This window comes from Ambystoma mexicanum, chromosome 3p (genome assembly GCF_040938575.1).
Source record: "Ambystoma mexicanum isolate Mex_15411 chromosome 3p, UKY_AmexF1_1, whole genome shotgun sequence".
NCBI lineage: Eukaryota > Metazoa > Chordata > Amphibia > Caudata > Ambystomatidae > Ambystoma > Ambystoma mexicanum.
Window position 1 is genome coordinate 1178501471 of NC_090925.1, and position 23304 is coordinate 1178524774.

The window sequence follows — 23304 nt, forward strand, 5'->3', positions numbered from 1 at the left end:
AGTCAAAGTCCCATGAGCATACCCAACCCTTCAGGTCGCCCAGTGGGAGACTCGGGCTATACAGCAGGGAGAAGTGGGTATCCCATGCGCTCTGCGAAATGGGGCAGTCCTGAAGATGACCTGGTTGTTCTTCCTTTCCTTTATGATCTGCCAGAATTTCTTATCAGCCTTATTCAAAATGGCCGACAGAAATGTTTCTCTACTCTCTGGTGTCTCGTCACTCGTACGCCCATTAGCCTGTTCCTAAAGTTCCTCTTCTCCTCTCTTATGGTTAACAAGCATTTACTGGGACTCAGATTGGAGTTTTTAATACTACGGATGTTCATTCTCATTGCGCGCTTTGTGCTTGAATCCCTGGGATATAAATCCCCTTTCTGGTCTTTGCACAGAAGCCTGTCTTTTGATGCTTGCAGTTGTGTCATGGAACACTATTACGAATTATGCATCATGGGCAGCAGCATGCCCGTACACGTTACCTCTGCTGTGCCGACTTCCTCAGATAGAGACATAAATCTACCCATATGTCTATCATTCCATGTTAATTGGTTTTTGGCTTGGTGTATTGCAAGACTCACTACCTGGCCAGTCACTTGATCTGGCTGTCAGCACACACACCTGCCCCATAGTAATGAATGATCACTGGGTTTCGCCTCTATAACACGGAATTGCTCAGCACATTGGAAAAGCCCCAAAGAGACAAACATGTAATCAATTGTAGAGGCCTGTTTATCACTGTGCTAGGTAGTGGTGCCATATAAATCACCCTTTACATTCCCCTTTAATGGAGAGAGAACCCACTCTCTCAAGAAGGTTTGCCACTTCCTACCCATCCCGCTTGTGGTCTCATTTGAGCAAGACTCTCCCCGGAGACAATACGTATTGAAATCGCCAGCCATTAATACATGATTTTGCTTTGATTCATTTTGATTATGCATTAGAATGTGCTCAAACCGATCAATGATAGTGGTTCGGTTCATTTCTTTATAATTGGCATATAGATCAATGATCAGTAATGATCCCAGATTGCATCAGTTCAAGAGACTCACAACCTGTATACAGGGTGGGAATTCAAATAAAGGATCTATAGAAATCGCCTGTTGTTGTTTTGCTGCTACCAATAGTCCCCCGCAAAGCCTACCAGACGGGTTTACCATTGTCATTTGTTGACGAACCACGTAACCCTCAATTAGAACCTCTTTTTTCAAGAAAGACTCCTGTATTTGAATCAGTTCCACATCGCCAGTTTGCTTAATGGCATTTTCCTGACAAAGTAGGTGCTTAAGGCCTCCCGAGTTCCAGCTAGATATGTTAAATTCCCTGCCTTACAAAACAGGCCTCCGGATCACTGGTTAGTTGCAATTCAGGCACCCATACCCAGTTTCCCCCCTTTGATATTTTGATGATCATCGGGGGCTCTAATACTATGTGAGATGTTAGTGTGCTCTGAAAGATCACTGTACTCATGGGGCAAGGAATCGGGTCGTAAGACCATGTAACCACGTATGGTGATACTCCCCAGTCTCACATCACCTGAGTGTGCAACAAGCGGTTTTGAACCAGTGTTGATGGTATGTCAATTAGAGACATGCCCAAGTTGTAATCAGAAAAGTGCTCCACTCTGGAAATGCCTTGTGAAGCAGTAATTCATAATGCTCGGATATCGTGCAAAAGGGACAGAATGGTACTCCAATTCATTCATTCTTTTTCGTGAAGATAGATGCCATATTTGGCAAATTCTTCATAGGACCACTCTTTTTGTTGTGCCTGTTTCCATTTGGCAGCTCCCATGAAATCTGGACGTGGATAATGCATGAAGACATTTCTGTTTAGTGCCATTTTTAATGGTTCGCCTCTTCCGATTTTGGGGTTTTTGTTCTGGGGCTTCAAGGAACTCCCTGCTTTGAGGGGCATCCTCCCGATCTTTCTTCCTCTGCTTTTTCCCTTTTGTTTTCAGTATGGCAAGTCAATTTAGAGACTCCATGTGTTGTTTGTTTCTGCCTTTCTTCCCTTTCCCCACTTTGGTCCAATTCTACCACCACCAGCACAGTACCTTGCTCTTTTTGTGTCTTTGTAAGTTGGTTACCATGGTAGCCAAATTGGCCTCAGTGTTGCCCAGGTAATTATTTGCAGTTATTGCATTTAATGTCCGATCATTTAAGAGAGTGGAGTGCTGACTCAACTCTGCTTTTATTTGAACCAGTGATTCTGTGACTGCCGTGTTAATCACAGTTTTAAGTCCCACTAGAGAAGAATTGCAGAATTCAACTTCTTTATTTGGTTCCAAAAGGATACCAGAGTGGACTTGAACCTCCCCCTTTAGTAATTCAAAATCATTCACAAGTGAGTTTATTTATTTTTTATTTAGCACTTTGGTTTACACAGAAAGGAAAACCTTTGGCTGAGTGAGTTTAGCATGAAATTCAATGTCGTTAGGGTGGAGACCTTGGGGTACTGTTTTGGCACGATAGGTTTTAATTGTGGCTGGTTTGGATGTTCACTGACCTCAGTGAAAACGTTTAATTGATCCTGTGATTCGTGTATATCCCCTACCACTGTGTGGAATTGAATAAAATGAGAAGCCTGGAATTGTTATCAATATTAGAAATCATAACACCCATTAGAAGAATAGGTACTATCTGTAGAGAACCATTATCCATTATTAGACTCACTGTTAGAGAATCATTAGAATCGCCATTACTTTGCTGTGGAATCATTCCATTATTGCTATTACATTATTGCATTCTGTTTAGTTCTGATTAGTGCATTGCTGAAGTAGACACTGTCCAATATTAGACTGCCACCTTTGTATGCATTTACAGATTTGCTTATAGATTGATATGTTTTCATATTTTGCTTGCCATGAGGAGAGAAACATGTTGCCACTTTGCACTTTGCCATTTGAAATAGAATGACACTTGCACTGCCATATATCTGAAGTGCCATGTAGTGTTTTAGAGACACAACATATACTCACCATGATTTGCTGTGTATCTATGTTTGCATTAGAAATAGCGCTTAGGCTGAGAGAGAAAATGCATTGCTTGCAAAACACACACACTGTCATATTTTGAAATGCATGAAAAGCCATTCACACATTGTTATGTTTTGTAGAGACACATTTAGAGACTGTCATGTATGTATGTATGTATGTTGAGTCACTTAGAATGAGTTCCTTTAAAGTGCCTGGGTTTGCGGTAAACGTTAGGCTGGCATTTGGATCCATTCTGATGGAGCAGAGGTTGCCTGCACGCACTGGGCTCAGTGCGGAGAATTGTTTTGTAAACATTGGCAGAGAGTACAGATAACATGGACCCTTGTCCTAGTAGAGACGGCCTAGGAAGCTTATCAGCTTGGCTGGTGTGCTTCGTGGAGAGACTGCAAAGGTTTGGGCTGCGTAAAGGGGGTGACATGGAGAGATGGAGGGAGTGCTTTTATATGAGAGGGACGGGGCCTACGAGCATTTTGTAATGCAGAGTGAAGCCTACAGTGGAGAGAATGGAGAAACAGGGAATAGATGATGTATTTCGCAACATACCTGGAAGGCCATGAAAGAAAGATATGATGTTCCAATGTCACTTTGACACACAGTAACAGGACATGCCGAGACAAGTAACATGCAAGGAGACAGGCAGGCATATATGCTGACACAGAGAGAGACATTCTTAGAATGTAAGTAATTATAGAAATATGGTGCGTCATTGGAGACTATAACCAGGAGGGCTGGAGAGGAAGACTAGAGAGTTGTGGGAGACTGAAGAGTTGTGGGACTGCACGAGAGATCGAGAGTTGGCCAGAGAGTTCGAGGGAGTTGTGGGACTGCACGAGAGATCGAGAGTTGGCCAGAGAGATCGGGAGAGCCACAGAGAGAGAGTTGGCTGGAGATGGTGCTTGGTGCAGCAGACTGATGGGCCTTGATGAGATCGATGAGGCAGAGAGAGAGCTTGGCAGTTGCCAGTCTTGAGGCCTGCCACTGACTGATTGAGGCCTGGCTGGAAAGAAAGCAGAATCGGAAGTATGGGTTTGGCCTAGGCTTAAATTGATTGATAAGAACAGACACACACACACACACACACACACACACACACACACAGAGGTTTGGGTGAAGGGGAAACTAGACAGGGATTGTCTAGAGTGTGGATGGTGTGGATTGATAGTGTGGATGGATGCTAGCGCTTGCATTAAATTGCATTAGAACCACACACTTGCAGCACAGGCTTTAGCATTAGAACTGCCTGCATTGTTATGCATTATGCTTAGCTGTGTGTATATAAATAAATGTATCCCATTGTTATAAATTGAATCGATTCTTTGTGTTTTCTTTGTGTCTTAATGTTATTTGTTATTTGTGTAAGTACACAGTGCACATGGGGCCTGATACCAATGCAGTCAAGGGGGGTATAGTGATCCATAACCCCCTAGGAGATTGTCAAAGATTGTCTGAAGACCGGAGAGCGTGCTTGCCCAAAAAGGGGGGCAACACGACGGTTAGGGGTTTGGTTTTTTCAGACTGACAAATGGAGGGGACACCCGGAATTTTCACTCAATGCTAACTGATAGAGATAGATATTTTGGAGCTGGTCTGCTGGCATACTTATCGGTTTTGCAAGAGTCGAAGTTTGAACATCTTGTGCAACTGTGTAATTGTTTTTTGTTTTCCTGTTAGTTTGTCGTGGGAAGATATTTTTTTTTTCATGTTTTGTCTGTCTTGGTTATTTAGAGCATGCTGTCTGCAATTTCGTTTGTTGTAGGAAGGGGAGCATAATTGTTTGACCTTGGATGCAGGAATTGGTTGACATTAGTCACATATGTTTTATGAATAAATGTACATTAATTCACCGAGTGAGAGAAACAATTTTTTTATTGAAGACGCTCGGGATAATTGAAACTGCAGAATGAGTTCATTTCTTAGTGACCTGAAGGCAATAAGAAATCGGCTTAAAAATACACTTGCTTTCTGGGATGTATCACAGGGATCAACTGTATTAAAAGTGAAAAGTGTAGCTACAGAAGGAAGCCCATGAATTGTTGACTTGCACTCAGTAATATATCGTCTCAGAGATGTGATTAGTAACTGGGAAAATGTCCCAGCATCATTAGACAGATTCCTGCATGAACAGAGTTATGTGCATGAAGGTAGTTCTGTGCAGATCTTTGATTTGAACAGAGACAGTTTTTGCAGTGGTAACATCAGCACTTTTCTTACGTTTTCGAGTGAAAAAAAAAGATTGTCCAATGACCTAGATATTTTCACAACATTGAGAGGGAAGATTGATAAAAGGAATCGTGCTAAATTTGGATGTTTTGAAAGCTTGCATGCCTGGAGTTCCCGTAGTTTTAATGTGTGCATGGAAAGCATGTTTGTTGACATTGGAGATTGCGTGGGACTGGCAGACTGTGAATTTGAAGCACGAGTTAGCAGTGCATGTTTGAATGTGAATTGCATTGTAAATAAGAGAGGCTTTTTGAATGAAACTGATTTGATTTTTCAGCATGTAATAATTCAGCTTTGTGAATTCTTAATGAAGAAAAATGGGGAGAGTGTTGTGACATCTAGAGGACATGGAAGTGATACAGAAGGAAATGCAGGAGTGGAATTGAATGCAGTTGTGACATGGTTGAAGTATGTGAAATTGATTGTTTTGTTTTGTTTTGTTTTGTTTTGTTTTGAAAAGGATAGGGATGGATGCAGGAGTCATGCATTAGGCATGCATGCATTATGAATCAGGGAGAGACAGGCCTAGTAAGACAATAGTTAGAGGCACTGACACATTGATGAGACACAGGAGAGAGATAGCATGGATGTCATTGAGAGACATGGGATAGTGTAGGACTAGCAGATGTGCACTTCAACGCACAATGAGAAATGCTGTTTTATTTTGGTTTTGAAAAACACCTGAAACTGAGTAAGACTGATTCTTGCACTTTTGTTTCTTTGCATGAAATCTGGAGAGACACCTTGACCAGACGAGATGGCATCGCCGCATGAAATGACCAAACCATGGATGAGACAGCAGCATGACGCCTGAGAGCAGCATGTCCAGATGGCCGGCATGATAACCAGACCAGACCTTGTTGACCATCTGTTTGAGATCAATGATGGCTGACACCTTTTGACTTTGCAGCACCAGAGAAAGAGACTGGCTTTTGTTACAGTGCAATGTGACTTTGCATCAGGCTGTTTGCAGCAATGATGAGACATTGGCATCTGACATTTGACGCTTTGCAGCAGCACTTTTGGGGAATGCCGACCGACCGACCGACTTGAGGCCTTAGGGTGTTGCCTTGTCCAATGGCTATGCTCTGAGAATGTACCCAGAAAATCTGCTGCTAGAGAGACTTTGTGGCATGACACCTATTGCCATAGAGAGAGAAGATTGTGCCACGAAGTGAGAGACAAGAGCAAGAAGAAATTGTTCAGCAGTGAAGCAGAAGCAGAGGAGAGAGGAGAAATTTGAATTGCTTTGTGAGCAGCTTTATAATCTGCAGCGAGAAGAAAATCCATTTGGAATGCCTTTTGCACCAGACAAGTTTGGGCCTGAGCAGAGAAAGAGAAAAAATGCAACAAGAGCAACAATGAGCAGGAATACACGCTCTGAAAGAATTTTTTCGCCTGATCCACGTTTGGAAATACAGTGAAGCTCTTGTTCTCTTGAGTGAAGGAGACAGAGCATGGTGCTTTGAAAGCATTTTGCACTTGCATTTAACGCTGGCTGTTCCTCATTTGAAGAGCATGGGACTGGCTGGCATGGCAACAGCATGACAACAGCATGACCTGGCAAGAGGAGAGAATTTGAACCTGCTAGAGATGGGCCTATGGAGAAGGCCACACTGTGTCCAGTGAAGATTCACCATCTGCAATGTCTTGCAAACACTCTGAATGAGTGCACCTGTCGCCTTTGTTCATGATGTGAAGGAAAAAAGGGAGCATAAGCATCCATTGGCATCAATTGATAGTTCTGACACACGGTTTTTCCATGTGCTACCTTTGAAGTGAAGGGCATGTGTGATCACTCCATGGGGACAAATGGGGTACATATGGTACCTGACACTTGCTTGCTCCTTGATGGAGCTCTGTGCGAACATCTCATGCTGCCATTTATCAAGCTGGCCAACCTGAATTGGCTTGTACACGTTTCTGCTGCCTGAACATTGATTACCCATGAAAGTGATGGATGCTAGCGCTTTCATTAGATTGCATTAGAACAACACACTTACAGCACAGGCTTACATAGTTACTGCATGGTAGCTTTGCACCAGAAGCATAAAAGGTGCAAATTAGACATAGCATTCGAACTGCCTGCATTGTTATGCATTATGCTTAGCTGTGTGTATATAAATAAATGTATCCCATTGTTATACATTGAATTGATTCTTTGTGTTTTCTTTGTGTCTTAATGTTATTTGTTATTTGTGTAAGTACACAGTGCACATGGGGCCTGATACGAATGCAGTCAAGGGGGGGTATAGTGATCCATAACCCCCTAGGAGATTGTCAAAGATTGTCTGAAGACCGGAGAGCGTGCTTGCCCAAAAAGGGGGCCAACACGACGGTTAGGGGTTTGTTTTTTTCAGACTGACAACCGGAGTCACTGAAATAGAGCTCAGATTAAGCTCATTGTTCAATGCAACGCGGGACTGATGATGTACACCGTCAGTTCGCCCCCCTTGCTCCAAGTGTGCAACCTCCCCAGTGTCCACCTCCAGATTTCCTTCCAAGTGAAACAGATTTGTAGGCTCATGACTACATGAGTCCCCCAAGCCCAAGCTTCGACTGCTCCCTTTAGGGAAGAAGTCTTTAATCTTCTGTTTCATTGATGTCGCTGAAAGGGTAAAGTCATTTTCAGTCAGTAAAACCTGACCTGGCAATCCACTGTTTGGGAGAGGACTCGAGGCGGCAATCAACTGCCTGGCGCGTTTCTCTCCCGGTGTCATGAATAGGTTTCGAGCCATTGGTTTTGCTTTTGCGGATCCCACAGCTTCGCTCCACCAGGCAACATAGTCTGTTTCAATCGCTTTTGGATCGTCGCAGAGGCTGTCACTCCGAAGATTGTAGATGGAATAAAGAGTATCAATGTTTCAGCTATCTACTCGTCTAATAGCCTATGGCACTGTGATGCTTTTAGGCGTGGATACGTATAACAATTGCACCAGCAAACATATTCAGCCAGTCCTTATATCTGTTAAACCTCAAAGCTACACCAGCTCCATAAGCAGTAAACTGGGCAAAAACGATACATAGGGAAGTGAATGCTCACCGCTAAGTTATACAATGTGCCTCGTATCATTACACAAAACGAGCAAGGCGCTGTTGTAAATTTCACAAGAGGGCAGGGTTCCCCAGACCCCCAGATTCGTCGCAGACCACCACAGACCACCACTTAATCACCAAATTCTGTGCATGATCTGCGCTGGTTAGGGGATTAAGAAGCAAAGCCCTTCTCTTCCGGAAGGCCGATTCTGGTTGCTGGTCACTTCCTTAAAGGAACAGCACAGTGTGCTTTAAGTGTCCGTGGTTTGGCAAACGATGACTTCCGCTGTTGTTTTTAACAGCCAAGACAGGAAAAAGTAGAGTGGACCACAGCAGACAGCCACTTAATCACCCATTTCCGCAGCCTAATCCTAATCCCCAATGCCTTGCCCCTCACTCCAGTCCTCTGGCCACCGTGCTGCTTCCCACATCACACTGTGCTCCTACATTACTAGCCTCCTTAGCTGCACTCCTCCCCCGTGTGATGGCGCTACTTGCCCCCAATGGGAGGCCCTCTGCCTGCCTGCCTGTATGCACTAGTGCTTGCCATTCACAATTGTCCACCTCAGCATTCAGAGAGGCTGGATTTCTGTCATTGTACTGTTTTACATGCTACATGTCTGGTAGGCAGCCATCACTGTGTGGGGACTATGATAGAAGATCCTCGGGGTGAACCAAAGATTTCTTTCCCATTTCAGCCTCCATGTGACCTAAACACCAATTGGTGTCTTGTCTTGTCTGTCCAGTCAAGGGTATCAGCTATGAGTCAGTGTTTTCGCTGGTGAAGATGACTGATGTTCAGTCTCCGTAATACTGTTTAATGGTTAGGGCCCAGTAATGTTGCCTGGATTGAGATGGAAATACTAACGTTTACCTGACCTGGGCTGATGTAAATTAATTGGAGTCTCACAACTTGTCTCACTTACTTCTTCATTAAACAACCCTTCTCCAGAGTAAATCGCAAAGAGGACTGGATAGCGATGACCTGAAACTCCAGAAAATCTATGCCAATCTGATTTTTCTAGACATACCCCAATTTACACATCTGCACGGGATTAATTTTCTCGTAAAGATGTCTCAACACCTTTTGGTGAGGGTTTGGCGTAATCAGATTATCACTCAGAGAAATAGGTATGGCTAAATCCTTCCCCACCCTTTAAAAACAAAAATAAAAGATGGCGCCAACCGGAAAGGGCCTCAGGTGGAAACACTCTGTATTCTCGACGGGCGACGCAGCCATCTGATTGGCTGAGCACCATTCCCTAGTTTTGAAAGTATCTTCACCTCCCTGCAAGGTAGTGCTACGTTTACTAGTTCAGGAAAACTTCGAATGTCCAAAATTGTGAGATTCGAATGTGTTGTTAGTTCGATTTGTAAATGGGCAGGGCAAACTAACATGCCTTGCAATGATCTTGTACATGTGCCGTGACTCTGCATATCTTGGCTCTGCCAACAGTGGGTATATTTCATGCTCCTTTCTGTGCTAGGAATAGGAATATTTTTGTATTTCGAACATGATTTGGGGAGCCTAGGAAATCGAAACCTCCTATTTTCAGTGAAAGACATGAAAGTGCTGGGAATTATAAACATGAGATTTCGGTATCCGTGGCCCACTCATGAAATATAGTTTTTCGATGTCTAGCTCGGGGAGGCAAGTGCTCCGGGTTCCCTGCCGGGTTTGGGGATCAGAGTAATTCAGCTCAGAGATGCTTCTCAAGACAGTGGCAAATGTTCACATGGCCAGGCATGGTGGAGGGCCGGAAAATGCGTCATTTTGCATTTACTAGGGTAGGTAGAAGAATTTTGACAAGAAAACCCTGCTCAGCAGCATGAGGCCAATGGGGGATATATAAGCTTAGGTATATAACCAAGGTATGGTCTGGAGGGGATGGCACAGCAAACTCCCTGGCACTGCCAAACAATTAATAAAAACAGATTGCACAATAAACATTTACAGATAAGGGTCTTTTGCTTGAAGATCTCTAGGGGGTGATGTGTGCAGTATCGAAGACGAATAGCATAGCATTTACCTTCTTTTGACTTCATTTTAATTTAATTATTTATTGTCATTTTCATTTGTGCACCCTACTGGTGCTTTGGACAGTTTTACAATTGCTTTGATTCCTTTGGTGTATGTATTTGGCAATGTTGTCCAATCTAGCAGTGTGCTTTTGCTTCCTGATGCTACGCACAGGGATTATGTGCGCATTGTTAGGTGTGGCTGCCTGTCTAATGATGTCAGGACAGGGGTTGGGCAGGAGCAGAAGAGGCAAACTGGACTGCATGATTGCCCTATAATGAGTTGGACAGAGCTAAATTGTCAGTCCCACACCTTCCGAACTCTGCCCCCCACTGCTGGCACCTGTGGGAACCCCCAGTACAATGTTCCCATTTCCAGCACTGCACTTTGCTACAGTACAGTACTATGAATGACTAGCTCGGTGACTTTGTGGTCTTCTGGGGGGAATACAAGAAAACGCTGCTGCTTTGCAGTAGACGGTAAAGGAGGGGGAGCACATGTTGTATTTCCTCAACCAGCACATCTGAGTGGAATAGCTGAATTTAGGCAGGTGTCACAGAAGTGTTTGCGGCCAGTTCAATACATGTAAAGGGCATGTTTTGGTGCAGAGTCGCTCGGGAGTGTGCAAAGGAGTACTCTATGAACTGTCCCTTTAATATACAGACCACGCGTACATGCTGCGAATACTGTATGCCTATTTGCGGTATGTGGTATATTAATATCAAGTGTAAGTGACAGTGACTCAGCAGTAAGGTTCCTTTGCGCATGCCACCTCCAAAGCCAGTTTTGCAACTGCTCCCTGCACACTTATGGCCTCTGCACTGCGGATCCTAAAAGACCCACGAATATGTCTTTGCATGGCATCCATAATATACCGGGGTAACTTGCAAACATTTGCCATGCTGAGAAGGCAGCCGCGCTCTAACCACAAGCTCGACATTGATTTTATATTATTTGTAAGCAGGAATTTTAAACAACAGCCACAATAATTGTCACAAGAGCCATAAAACATTACCAACATGTCGCTACCAATTGGTGCGTAGTGTGAAGTCTGGCTGGCCAAGCGGATTTTAAAAAAAACCTCGGGCATCCCCGCAATATAGTCAGTGCTTGCATCCTGTCAGAGGGTTACATTAAATGCAATTCTAAATGCTGTTATGTAAGGTGCACTAGAATTCCTTTGAAAATGACATCTGCTTTGCTACAACCATTGGACAAAGCTGTCTGGGTGCCACACTGACCCTTCCCTCCTACAAGTCACAGAGGTCAGATTGGGCATGAAATTTGACAAGACCTCTGGGGTTCCACTGGGTGGGTGGGGAGTTGGGATCGGGTTTAAATTTAGAAATCGTTTCTCTGTCTTCTGAAAACGGAGTGAAATGCGTCTTAAATGATGTGTGTAATGACAATCTATGTTTACTCTTGCAGTTTCACTTTTGGATTAGCCCTGTGCTGCAGCATGCAGGGTTTCCTGTTAAGATCAATAACACAGTTCGGTGTTTATGACTATTAAATAAGTATCGTGTCAAATTCACCTCTTGATAAAACGCCACAAAATGCTTCTCGTATGTCGAAAGATATTTTATTTGGTTAATAACAAAAGGAACCATGTTTCGGACTTGCTGTTTTCCATTGTAGACTTAACAATGGAGAAAAAAAGAGAATTCTGTGAATTGGGCCCAGCTCTTTGCAGAGGGTCTGCTCTGGTGAATACACACCGAATTTAAGCGCCCCCACACTCTCCTTTTTCATTCTCATTCATGAATTATGATTTATTAGAATTATTATTATGATTATAATTATCATTAGTGTTATTATTCTTTTGTTGAATTCAAGGTCTATTTCTCGTTTATTGAAGTGTTTTTGTCTGCATCGAAACTCCATGTGTTAATAGAGAGTGATTGCAAATGGGATTGCATTTGTATTGATAACAGAATGCATGTCACCCCACCCCCCCATCTCTCTCTCTCTCTCTCTCTCTCTCTCTCTCTCTCTCTCTCTCTCTCTCTGTCTCTCTCTCTCTCTATTTCGTGTTCTCTGGTTCTCTTGTTTCCTAGCCCTTTTTACAAATCTGCCAGGAGAAAAGTAACATTTCAGAGAGAACCAGAAAGCCATACGTGTTAGGGCAACGGGTCTTCTCTATGGAATTTCCATGGCACATAACATTACTGCCTTCGTCCAGAGATTCAGGCATCTACATATGTTAGAGAGGCCTATCCACAGCATATAATATGAGCCCCATCATTTAGGAACCAGGATTCTGTACATTGGAGAGAGGCCTAAGAATTGAATTGAATATTATCCTTTGATCTGGAGAACCAGGCATCTGTGTAGGGGAGGGAGGCCTAGCCATGGCATTCAATATTTTCCCCATAGTCCAGAGAACCAGGCATCTGTGTAGGGGAGAGAGGCCAAACCATGGCATTTAATATTTTCCCCATAGTCCAGAGAACCAGGCATCTGTGTAGGGGAGAGAGGCCAAACCATGGCATTTAATATAAGTCTCTCAGTCCAGATATCCAGACATCTGTGTAGTGGATAGAGACTTAACCATGGCATGTGGTATGTGGCCCTTATTGCAGAGAACCAGGCATCTGTGTAGGGGCGAGAGGCTTAAACGTGACAATAAGTATTTACCCCTTAGTTAAGAGAACCAGACATCTTTGTAGGGGAGACAAGATAAGTCATTTCATTTAATATGGCATTATTAGTCCAGATAATCAGGCACGTGTGTAGGGGAATGAGGCCTAAGCATGGCATTTAATATGAGCCTCACAGTCCAGATATCCAGGAGAGGGGCCTAATCATGGCATCTGGTATGTGGCCCTTAGTCCGGAGAACCCGGGATCTGTGTAGGGGAGAGAGGCCTAAACGTGACAATAAGTATGTACCCCTTAGTTAAGAGAACCGGACATCTGTGTAGGGGAGACAGGACAAGTCATTGCATTTAATATGGCATTATTAGTCCAGATAATCAGGCATGTGTGTAAGGGAGTGATGCCTAATCATGGCATTTAACATGAGCCTCTCAGTCCAGATACCCTACCCAGGAGAGAGAATGGAGTAAACATTCAGGCATGGTATTCTGCCAGTGATCGCTGCCTTAATGCCAGTGAGCCAGAGATCCTTCTCAATGGGACGCCTGCTTCTTGTCCCCCCCCACTCTCTGGCCAGACTCCCTGGGTCCTCTCCCCTCACCCACCTTTGAGGCAAAAAACCTTGGGATTATCTTTGACACTCCTCTCTCTCTTTCTCCCCACACATCATGGACATTGCCAAGAAGTCCAATTTTCAGTTGCATCTCCTCAGGGGCATTCTACCTTTCTTCACCTTCCCCAAGAAGCTCAACGTCTCCAGAGGCCTGGTTCTCTCTAGGTTAGACTACTGCAAAAGCCTCTTCTTCAACCTTCCTGTTTCCTCCCTATGCCCCCCTCAACTAATCCAGAATAGGACTGCAAGATTTATCCCTGGCCTCAAGTCCAGGGACCGCATCTCTACAGCCCTAACATCTCTCCACTGGTTCCCAGTGACTGTAAGGATCAAATTCCCCCACCCCCTCTCAGTCAATTGCTCTTTGCACTGTTTTGCTGAATGATTCAAGTTGTAATTTGCTCATAAAGTTATTGTTATTACTCTGTATTTTGTTGTTCCAATGTACAGCGCCTTGGTGAAAAGTGCTCTATAAATAAATAAATCAATCAATCAATCAAATTGAAAACCATCTGCATCATCCACAAGGCTGTCTATGGCCTGAGACCCCTTTACATCTAGCTTTCCCTCCCCAAATAGCTCCCTGCTTTCAGTCTTCTGGCTCCAATTCTGTGCAGGTCAAACATTTCTCCAAGCAGAGAGTGGGAGGTAGATCCCTTTCCTCGGCTGGCTCTTTCCTCTGGAATAGCCTCCCTCCTCCCTCATACTTGAGCTATATCATCTAAAGTTCCGGAAACATCTCAAGACTTTCCTTTTCTCCTCTTCCTTCCCTCTCCCCCTTCTGTGCTAACTCCCCATCTGCTGCAACTAGTGCCTGGTCCCTTCAGGGTCATACAGGGACGTGACCACCCCCTACCAGTCCCCCCAGCAACCTCTCACAGCACTTGGCCTCAGGCTTCCTTACCCAGACTATTGCAACTGGGTCCGTGATGTCCACCGTACTCATCCTCCCCTCCCCCCCAATTCCCCTAGCACTTGCCGTATGGCCCACCTAGCATTTACTCACCCTCACCCTTGGGGGTTCCCCACTCCTGCACATCTCCCTCTACCCTCACCCCCTTGAACTTACCACCTTATTCATACACTTGCATGGTAGGATTGTCACATGGCCAACATAATTGTTTTTTGTTGTTCTAATTTTGTGATTCCCATGTCTCCGACCCCCATCTTGTCATATGGTGCCCTGGGAACAACTGTGAATACATATGCCTAACTAAGGTGTTTAATATGATCCCCATTAGTCCAGAGATGCAGGCCTCTGTGTAGGGAACAGTGGTTTAACTATAGCATTTAATGTGAGCCCCTTAGTCCAGAGAACCAGGCACGTGTGTAGGGGGAGAGGCCTACCTAGGGTAATTTGAGCTCCTTAGTCCAGAGAACCAGGAATTTGTGTGGGGGAGAGTGGCCTAGCTGGTGTTTAATATGAGCCCGAGTTAGTCCAGAGAACCAGACATCTGTGTAGACAAGCGCAGCATCCCTTCTCCAGCCTCATTCTGAGTATCATGTTCCCACATCATTTTCGGTTTGAGAGAATAGCTGTTATCATCAGATTTAGATGGCTTACAGTCTTAGGACATGACTAGTGTCTCTACCTCACCCTAACTGAGGGCTCACAATTCAGACTCTGCAAATTCTACCGCTGTATCAAACTGACAATGCCAAGAAGATCCCCTTCTAAACAACCTGATAACAACAGGCACTCAAATAGTCCAAATTCGGACAACAAAAATAAGAGAGTGAACTCGAGGGAATGGGAACAGGAAAGAAGGTATCTGAGGGAAGGTGGACAAGATCGGAAATATCAGAGTGAAGGAAATAACACACCAAACAAGGGGACTGAAGCCTCTTGATGTGAAATCAAGGACACAGACGATCATTTGAAGTGGCTGATGGGCTTAGTAGCAGACAAAATCAATATGTTTTAGACCGTTCAGCTGTCGCAAATTAGGCCTCTTAGTGTAGCAAGCTGGAATACAAGAGGCCACTACCATTTGTTTATCAATGGGGGGATTAAAATTAAAGCTCATGACTTTATTTGTCTCCAAGAGACCTGTTTGAGGACTGCACCATTGATTGATGGTTTCTCTGCCTACTTGAATCCTGCATGTGATGCTGGAAATGCATCGGAGGGACAGGGCCTCCGTATCCTTGTCCTTTACTGTTTTTTATCATGTGCTCTGTCATGTTTCCCGCGCAGGAGTTCATGTGGGACTCCTGGCGGTGCAGCTCTCTCCTTTGGTTTTGGTGAATAGACCCATGGGATACCCTTATGGCACCCATGTAGGGGTGCAACCCTGTGCCCCTAGTGTATGTTTTTGGGCACCTGTGTGTGACCCACAGAGCAGGGTACGGGCTGGTGGCAGCTCTGTGCTGAATTGACCGGTGCCCTGAGCGTCCTACATTTTGGGATGCCCAGGCCCTGTCATTGGAATCGATAGATTCCTGATGGAGACAAAATGGCCCCCATGGCCTCTTGCCTTCCATTGCCTGTTACCTTGATCTTCCCGAAGTCCCAGGAAGCCCTGACTCTGTCCCTTCCCCCTGACTGACGGGCTGTTGGGTGGAAGTTCCATATATGGTAGTGTGGGGAAGTGCTGACCAGACTGGCTGGAGCCTTCCCAACCGTATGTTGTGGGTACGCCTGTGGGTCGGACCTGGGTGAATGGAGTGTGTGACGAATACGCATTCTATGTTGTGGGTGTCTAGTATCTGGTGTTTGACACAATGACTGAGACAGCCCTGCCCAAAACCGGTATGAATGCAGTGTGGATTGTTGAATGGCTGAGTGCTTGTCCCAATACACATAACTTGTTGTGAGTGTCTGGAGAGAAGTGAATGGCCTGAATGCACAATGCACCTGATTGACTGCCTGCCTGAATGAATGCCCTTCTGACCGATTGGTTGCCTGAGTGTGACCCAGCAGAATGAATGGGAGATCAACTAGCATATCTGGGGGCCTCTCACTGCTAGAATTTGTGTTCAGAAGCTGAAGTCCACTACGACGAGTAACTGGAGTAACTGAAGCTTGACCTTGAAACCCTGCTGGATGAGAAGAATTGCTGTTGCTCTCCTTCACAATCTGAAAGCTGCTGTGCCTCCAAGGACTGACCCAGAGAGGACCTGGTAAGGCGCCCTCTTCCCGAGCTACGAGGGACCATTGTGCAACAGCAGATCTTTGCCAAAGCTCCCTGGTAGACAGACCTTTGACAGGCTGCCGACCCGAGACGGGGACCACCGCGGAATCACAAAGAGAAGCGCCCAGACTGTTGTCCGCCACTGTCGATGACCGCTGTCGCCGACCAGAGCCGCTGTGCTCCTGTTTGCCTAAAGAACTTTCGAATCCAAGGACGCTCTCGTCTGCATTGCTGCCATCTTATCCCACTGGAGAAGGCCTGACTGTCGACGCACCGAGGAGCATCCGCCGGTGGGTTTCCCGCCACCCAAAAACCACAGAGACGCCAACGACTCGACGCCCTTGCTGGGCCACAGTTCTTCAAACTCTTTGCGGTTCAGAACTATCGACACCGAGGTGCCCTGCACGCCTCTTCCTTGCAGGACGTTTACGCTTCCCCATCAACGAAGATGCCACTTCACCGTCGTAGCTCACCCTGTTCTCCGTCGGATGTTCGACGACCAGTGACTCCTGCCTTAAAGGGATGGCACTCAAGAAGGGCCGTCGATTCCCTGCCGAGGAATGCCACAACGCCAGGTACTTTGGTGTTGCAGAACTATTGGGAAGTCTAGTGTGAACAATATGGACTGGGCTTGTATCTTTATTCTACTGGTTGCCCATGTGGGGGGATCTCCACACAGAACTGTGTCTAGTGGTACGGGGCCAGCATTCTGCCAATTGTTCAACCATCTTGCTTTCCTTCCTCTCTCTACTGCTGGTTTCCTCTTTATTGATCTGTGTGACATGTTGACAGCATAGTTGATGCACCTTAATGAGATCTGATAATAGTTGTGGCACCACTATAGAACTGTATATATTTACCATTGTTGATTTTCAGAGCACAAAGTGAGTTATTGTGATAGTGTACATAACCTTGAATATTAATTATATAAAGACTGTTTTAACCAATACAGTGTGTGGACATTCCTTTGTGGGGGCTTGGGGACTACACTGTACTTAAGAACCAGATTGCATCACCTCCCGAGAAGCTAGGCCTTGATTGCTTGACTACGTTACCAATAATAGAGAATCTTGGCTGGGGTCCTCTGTGCCTCTCCTCTACCATATAGAGAGCAGAAGTACAGACACCGCCCTCCAGTCTTTACACTAGTGGCAGGGGTGGGATGCTTATGGTTTTAAGAATCAGTGCTGCCTCTGTTCCAAACCCCAGCACTTCCTTGGAGCTTGAATTATTAAGGATGAAATTGGCCTTTGAATATCGCAAGTTGGAAATAGATGCTGAGCTTAAGAAAGAGGAGTTGGCACAACAAGTGGAGCTCAAGAATCGAAATCTTGAACTCAAGAATAGGGATCTTTAACTCAAAGACAAGGACACTGAATGTCAGTGAATCCAGTTAGAGAAAGCTTGAGTGGAGACTTCAGCTAAACCAGTTGAGAGTGTCAGGTCCCCAGCAACCAAGTTTATGAAAGATTTGGTTGGTGTGTATGCAGAGGGTTCTGATATCCTCCAATGGATTGAAGAGTTTGAAATGGCCTGTGCTATTCACAATGTTGATAAAAGAGATTGGGCTACGTGTTTGTTAAGCAGAGTGCCTCAGACTGGATATGACTGTATTCTGAAACTGAGTGTGGAAGAAAGGGGTCAGTATGAGTGCATGAAGTCTGCTTTGATTGCCAAGTTTGGCAAGATGCCTACCCAATACCTTAAACGGTTCAGGGATTTTAAGAAACGAGAGAATGTGTCTTGGATTGACTGGGTGAGTGCTGCGCATATGACCACGATGGGGTGGATTGATGGTTACAAAGTGAAACGTTTGTTGAATTGTCCCACCTGTTGTTTTCTGAGCATTTTTCAGAAGCCTGTTCACCAGAGCTGTGTCAGTATGTTGCTGACCAGAACATTTTGGACCCCTTTTGAGCTGGCTAGGTTGGCTGACAAGTGAGTCTCCCACCGGGTGTCCCCTAAGGACTCCAGTGGGAAGGACAAGGACAAAGAAAAGGGGGCCTCTCAGAAAGCTGAGGAGTCCCAAAAGCAGTCACAATTGGGTAAACCAAAACCTTCCTCTCCGAAGACCCAAAAACCTAGTGGGGATGAGTCTGTTGTGGGTGGGAGTAAGAGAAGTGGTCCGCCTGCTGCAAAGCAGGGTCCCAGTGGTTGCAGTACCATACCCCACACTCCTGGCACATGTTGGGATGGTGGGGCTCTGGATCACCAAAGGGTTGACCCCAAGTGTAAGGGTAAGGCACTTGGAGTCCAGGCTGTCAGCCTGACCTATCCCTATTCCATACCTAAGGTGGAGGCCACTGTCCTCCCCTCCTCTACTAGAATCACCTTCGGTGCTCCTGAAGAGATTTCCTTAGTGTCCCTTGGGGCCTGGGACCAGTACGCAGAAGTACCGGCGACTATCCCACAGAACACTCGTAGGTTTTTGAGAAGTGTCCTCTTGAATGGCCAGCCTACTAATGGTTTGATAGACACTTGGGCAAGCATGACAGTGGTGGACAGGACCCTGCTCAAGCCAGAGGACTATGTAGGTGCTCCTATGAGAACCACAAGGTTAGCTGGTGGGCCTCCCAAATTATCGCCTGTAGCCTTAGTTAACATTATGATTGGATACAAGACAGCAAAGCTTCCGTCCTGGTTCAGGACAACGTGCCTGTGAACATTTTGTTGGGAAACGATTTGGTCGAGTTGGGGATGATCACGGATGGTCTACCCATGGCTGCTGTGGTGGTCACCCGATTGCAGGTCACACAGGGTCCGGCTGCGAGCCCGGTACCCTCACTGACGGGGAAAACCAAGGCACAAATGAAACGGAAGAATAAGAAGGCCACCTCTGTGGAGGGAGCCCCTGCTCTTCCTGCTGTTCTGACAGCACCCATTTGGATCCATGCTCCGGAAAGGCTGGATCCAGTGGTAAACCCTGTCTCAACTCCTGAGGGAGAAGAACCAGAAGACACTCCTGTGGGAGAGGTTCTCAACCCGGAGGATCATCCCGACCTTCAATGCTTGTTAGCTGAAGGGGGACCCTCCTGGGCGGACTTCTGTAAGGGACAGAGAGAGTGCCACTCTCTCAGGTGTCTGAGGAAACAGGCCCTGTCCCAGGCACAAGGAGAAGTGCCTAGGACATTCCTAATATATTGGGAGGGTGAGCTCCTTGTTAATGAGCCCACTAAGCCTGAACCTGGTGCCCTCAAGAGGTTGGAGGTACCCCAGGTTTACAGGCCCTTGCTACTGCAGTTGGTGCATGAGGTGCCCTTAGCTGGTCATCTTGGTACCAAGAAGACTAAGCAGAGGCTCTCTGCCCATTTCTACTGGCCTCGGATGGGAGTAGAAGTGGAGTCCCACTGCAGGACCTGTCCAACTTGTCAGTTGTCTGGCAAGACTGGAGGCAGTGTCATTGCCCCACTACAGCAACTGCCAGTGGTTGGCACACCATTTGAGAGGGTGGGCATCAACATTGTCTTTCCCCATGACCCTCCCACTTCAGGTGGACATCAGTTCATCCTAGTCTTGGTAAATCATGCCAACAGGTACCCTGAGGCTATACCCCTTTGGACGGTTACTGCCAATGTGGTTGCCAGGGCTCTCCTGGGCATTTTCACCCATGTTGGATTCCCTAAGGAGGTTGTCTCTGACAGAGGATCCATGCCGTGTTACATGAAGACCATGTGGAAAGAGTGCGGGGTAACCTATAAGTTCTCCACCTCTTACCACCTCCAGACCAACGGTCTGGTTGAGAGATTTAGCAAAACTCTCAATGTCATGCTAGGTGCTTTGGAAGAGCCCCTAAGGAGGAAATGGGATCTCCTCCTGCCATGCCTGCTGTTTGCTTACAGAGAGGTACCTCAAGAGGGTGTTGGTTTCAGCCCCTTTGAGTTACTCTTTGGACATCCCAGGAGGGGGCCCCTTGCCATAATCAGAGAAGGCTTGGAAGCCACCCCTCCAGGTCCCGCCAAGCAAGTGGGGGACTATGTGTTAGGCCTCAGATGGAGGATGACACAGATGATGGGTCAGGCAACAGCGAATCTCAAGGTCAGCCAGGAATTTAATAAGTACTGGCATGACCTTAAAACATCGCAAGTGGATTGGACTCCGGGACAGGAAGTCCTCGTGATGGAGCATACCAAGCCTTGGGTTTTGGCAGATAAATGGACTGGACCCTTCCGGATAATCTCTAAGATGGGCGAAGTCAATTATCTGGTTGACATGGGAGCCTCTGGGGTAGCCCCTCAGGTATTCCATGGTAACATGCTAAGCCTTTCCACAGGCAAGCCAAAGTCTCATGTCTCTTGCTAGCTTCAGAGCAAGAAGAGGATGAGAGTGAGCCCCTTCCTGATTTGCTGCATAGCAAACCCTCAGGATGGCTCAGAAGAGGGAGTACATCTCTCTCCCGATCTGACGACAGAGCAGCAGAAGGCCTGCAGGACTTTGCTCCGGCAGTATGCCTCTCTGTTCTCACTGATACCAGGCCTTACACTGTAGTGTAGGCACGAGATTGACACTGGTGACAGTGTGCCTGTCAAAAGCAGGTGCTACGTATGTCAGATACAGTTAAGAACCACATCCAGGCTGAGGTCGCCAAGATGTTGGATCTGGGTGTTATTGAACCCTCAACCAGTCCCTGGTCCAGTCCAGTGGTCCTTGTCCCCAAGGCAGGTTCCCAGGCAGGTACCAAGGATTGGAGGTTCTGTGTGGACTACAGAGGAGTCAATGCCGTCACCAAAACTGACGCGCACCCATTTCCCAGGGCTGATGAACTCGGAGACACCATAGGTGCTGCCAAATTTGTGAGCACCTTTGACCTTACCTCAGGCTATTGGCAAATAGCTCTGACGGACCATGCCAAGGAAAAGACGGCGCTCTCAACACCAGAGGGACTCTACCAGTTTAGGGTCATGCCTTTTGGGTTGAAGAATGCTCCTGCCACCTTCCAGAGATTGGTCAACCATGCGCTCAGTGGGCTGGAAGCCTTTTGTGTGGCTTACTTAGACGACATTGCCGTCTACAGTTCCACCTGGGAAGAGCATTTGACACATCTGGATAAGGTGTTGCAGGCCTTAAAAAGGGCTAACCTCACTATGAAGGCCACCAAGTGCCAGATAGCTCAGGGGAAAGTCACGTATCTTGGCCATGAGGTAGGAGGGGGTCAAATCCAACCTCTCCCCAGTAAAGTACAGGATGTACCTGACTGGGAGATTCCCACTACTCAAACCCAGGTGAGAGCCTTTTTGGGCCTCACTGGGTATTATCACAATTTCATGGCAGACTATGGGACCATAGCTGCACCTCTGACACAGCTCTGACTTCACCCAAACAGCCTAGGAAGTTTAATTGGACTGAAGACTGTCAGAGGGCCTTTGATGGCTTGAAAGAAAGTCTGTGTAGGGCACCTGTGTTGTGTGCGCCTGATTACAGCAAGCCCTTTATCGTTCTAACTGACTCCTGCGACACCGGAATTGGAGCTGTCTTATCCCAGTTAGATGACAAAGGAAGAGAACATCCAAACATATTCATCAGTAGACAACTTAAGGATAGGGAATTTAGGTGGGCTACTGTTGAAAAGGAATGTTTTAGTATAGTTTGGAGCCTTAGGCATTTTAGACCCTACCTTACCGGGTCTACCTTCAAGGTCCAAACCGATCATAAGCCCTTGAAGTGGCTTATGCAGATGAAGGGTGAAAACCCAAAACTGCTCAGGTGGTCCATTAGCTTACAAGGGCTAGACTTCACCATAGAGCACAGACCAGGGAAGAGTCACAATAACGCAGATGGCTTTTCCAGAAGGTATGTTGACCGTCTGGATGAGGATGTCTGTCTCGTGGGAGATTAGGCACCCTGACCTCAGACTGTGATGCTGGAAATGCATTGGAGGGACAGGGCCTCCATAGTGTATGTTTTTGGGCACCTGGGTGTGACCCACAGAGCAGGGTACAGGCTGGTGGCAGCTCCGTGCTGAATTGACTGGAGCCCTGAGCACTCTCCATTTTGAGATGCCCAGGCCCTGTCATTGGAATCGGTAGATTCCTGATGGAGAAAAAATGGCCCCCGTGGCCTCTTGCCTTCCATCGCCTGTTACCTTGATCTTCCCGAAGTCCCAGGAAGCCCTGACTCTGTCCCTCCCCCCTACTGGCTGTTGGGTGGAAGTTCCATATATGGTAGTGTGGGGAAGTGCTCACCAGACTGGCTGGAGCCTTCCCAACGACCGTATGTTGTGGGTATGCCTGTGGGTGGGACCTGGGTGAATGGAGTGTGTGACAAATACACATTCTATGTTGTGGGTGTCTAGTATCTGGTGTTTGACAAAATGACTGAGACAGCCCTCCCCGAAAGCGGTATGAATGCAGTGTGGAGTGTTGAATGGCTGAGTACTTGTCCCAATACACATAACTTATTGTGAGTGTCTGGAGAGAAGTGAATGGCCTGAATGCACTATGCACCTTATTGGCTGCCTGCCTGCATGAATACCCTTCTGACCAATTGGTTGCCTGAGTGTGACCCAGCAGAATGAACGGGAGATCAACTAGTATATCTGGGGGCCTCTCACTGCTAGAATTTGTGTTCAGAAGCTGAAGTCCACTAAGACGAGTAACTGGAGTAACTGAAGCTTGACCTTGAAGCCCTGCTGGATGAGAAGAATTGCTGTTGCTCTCCTTCGCAATCTGAAAGCTGCTGTACCTCCAAGGACTGAC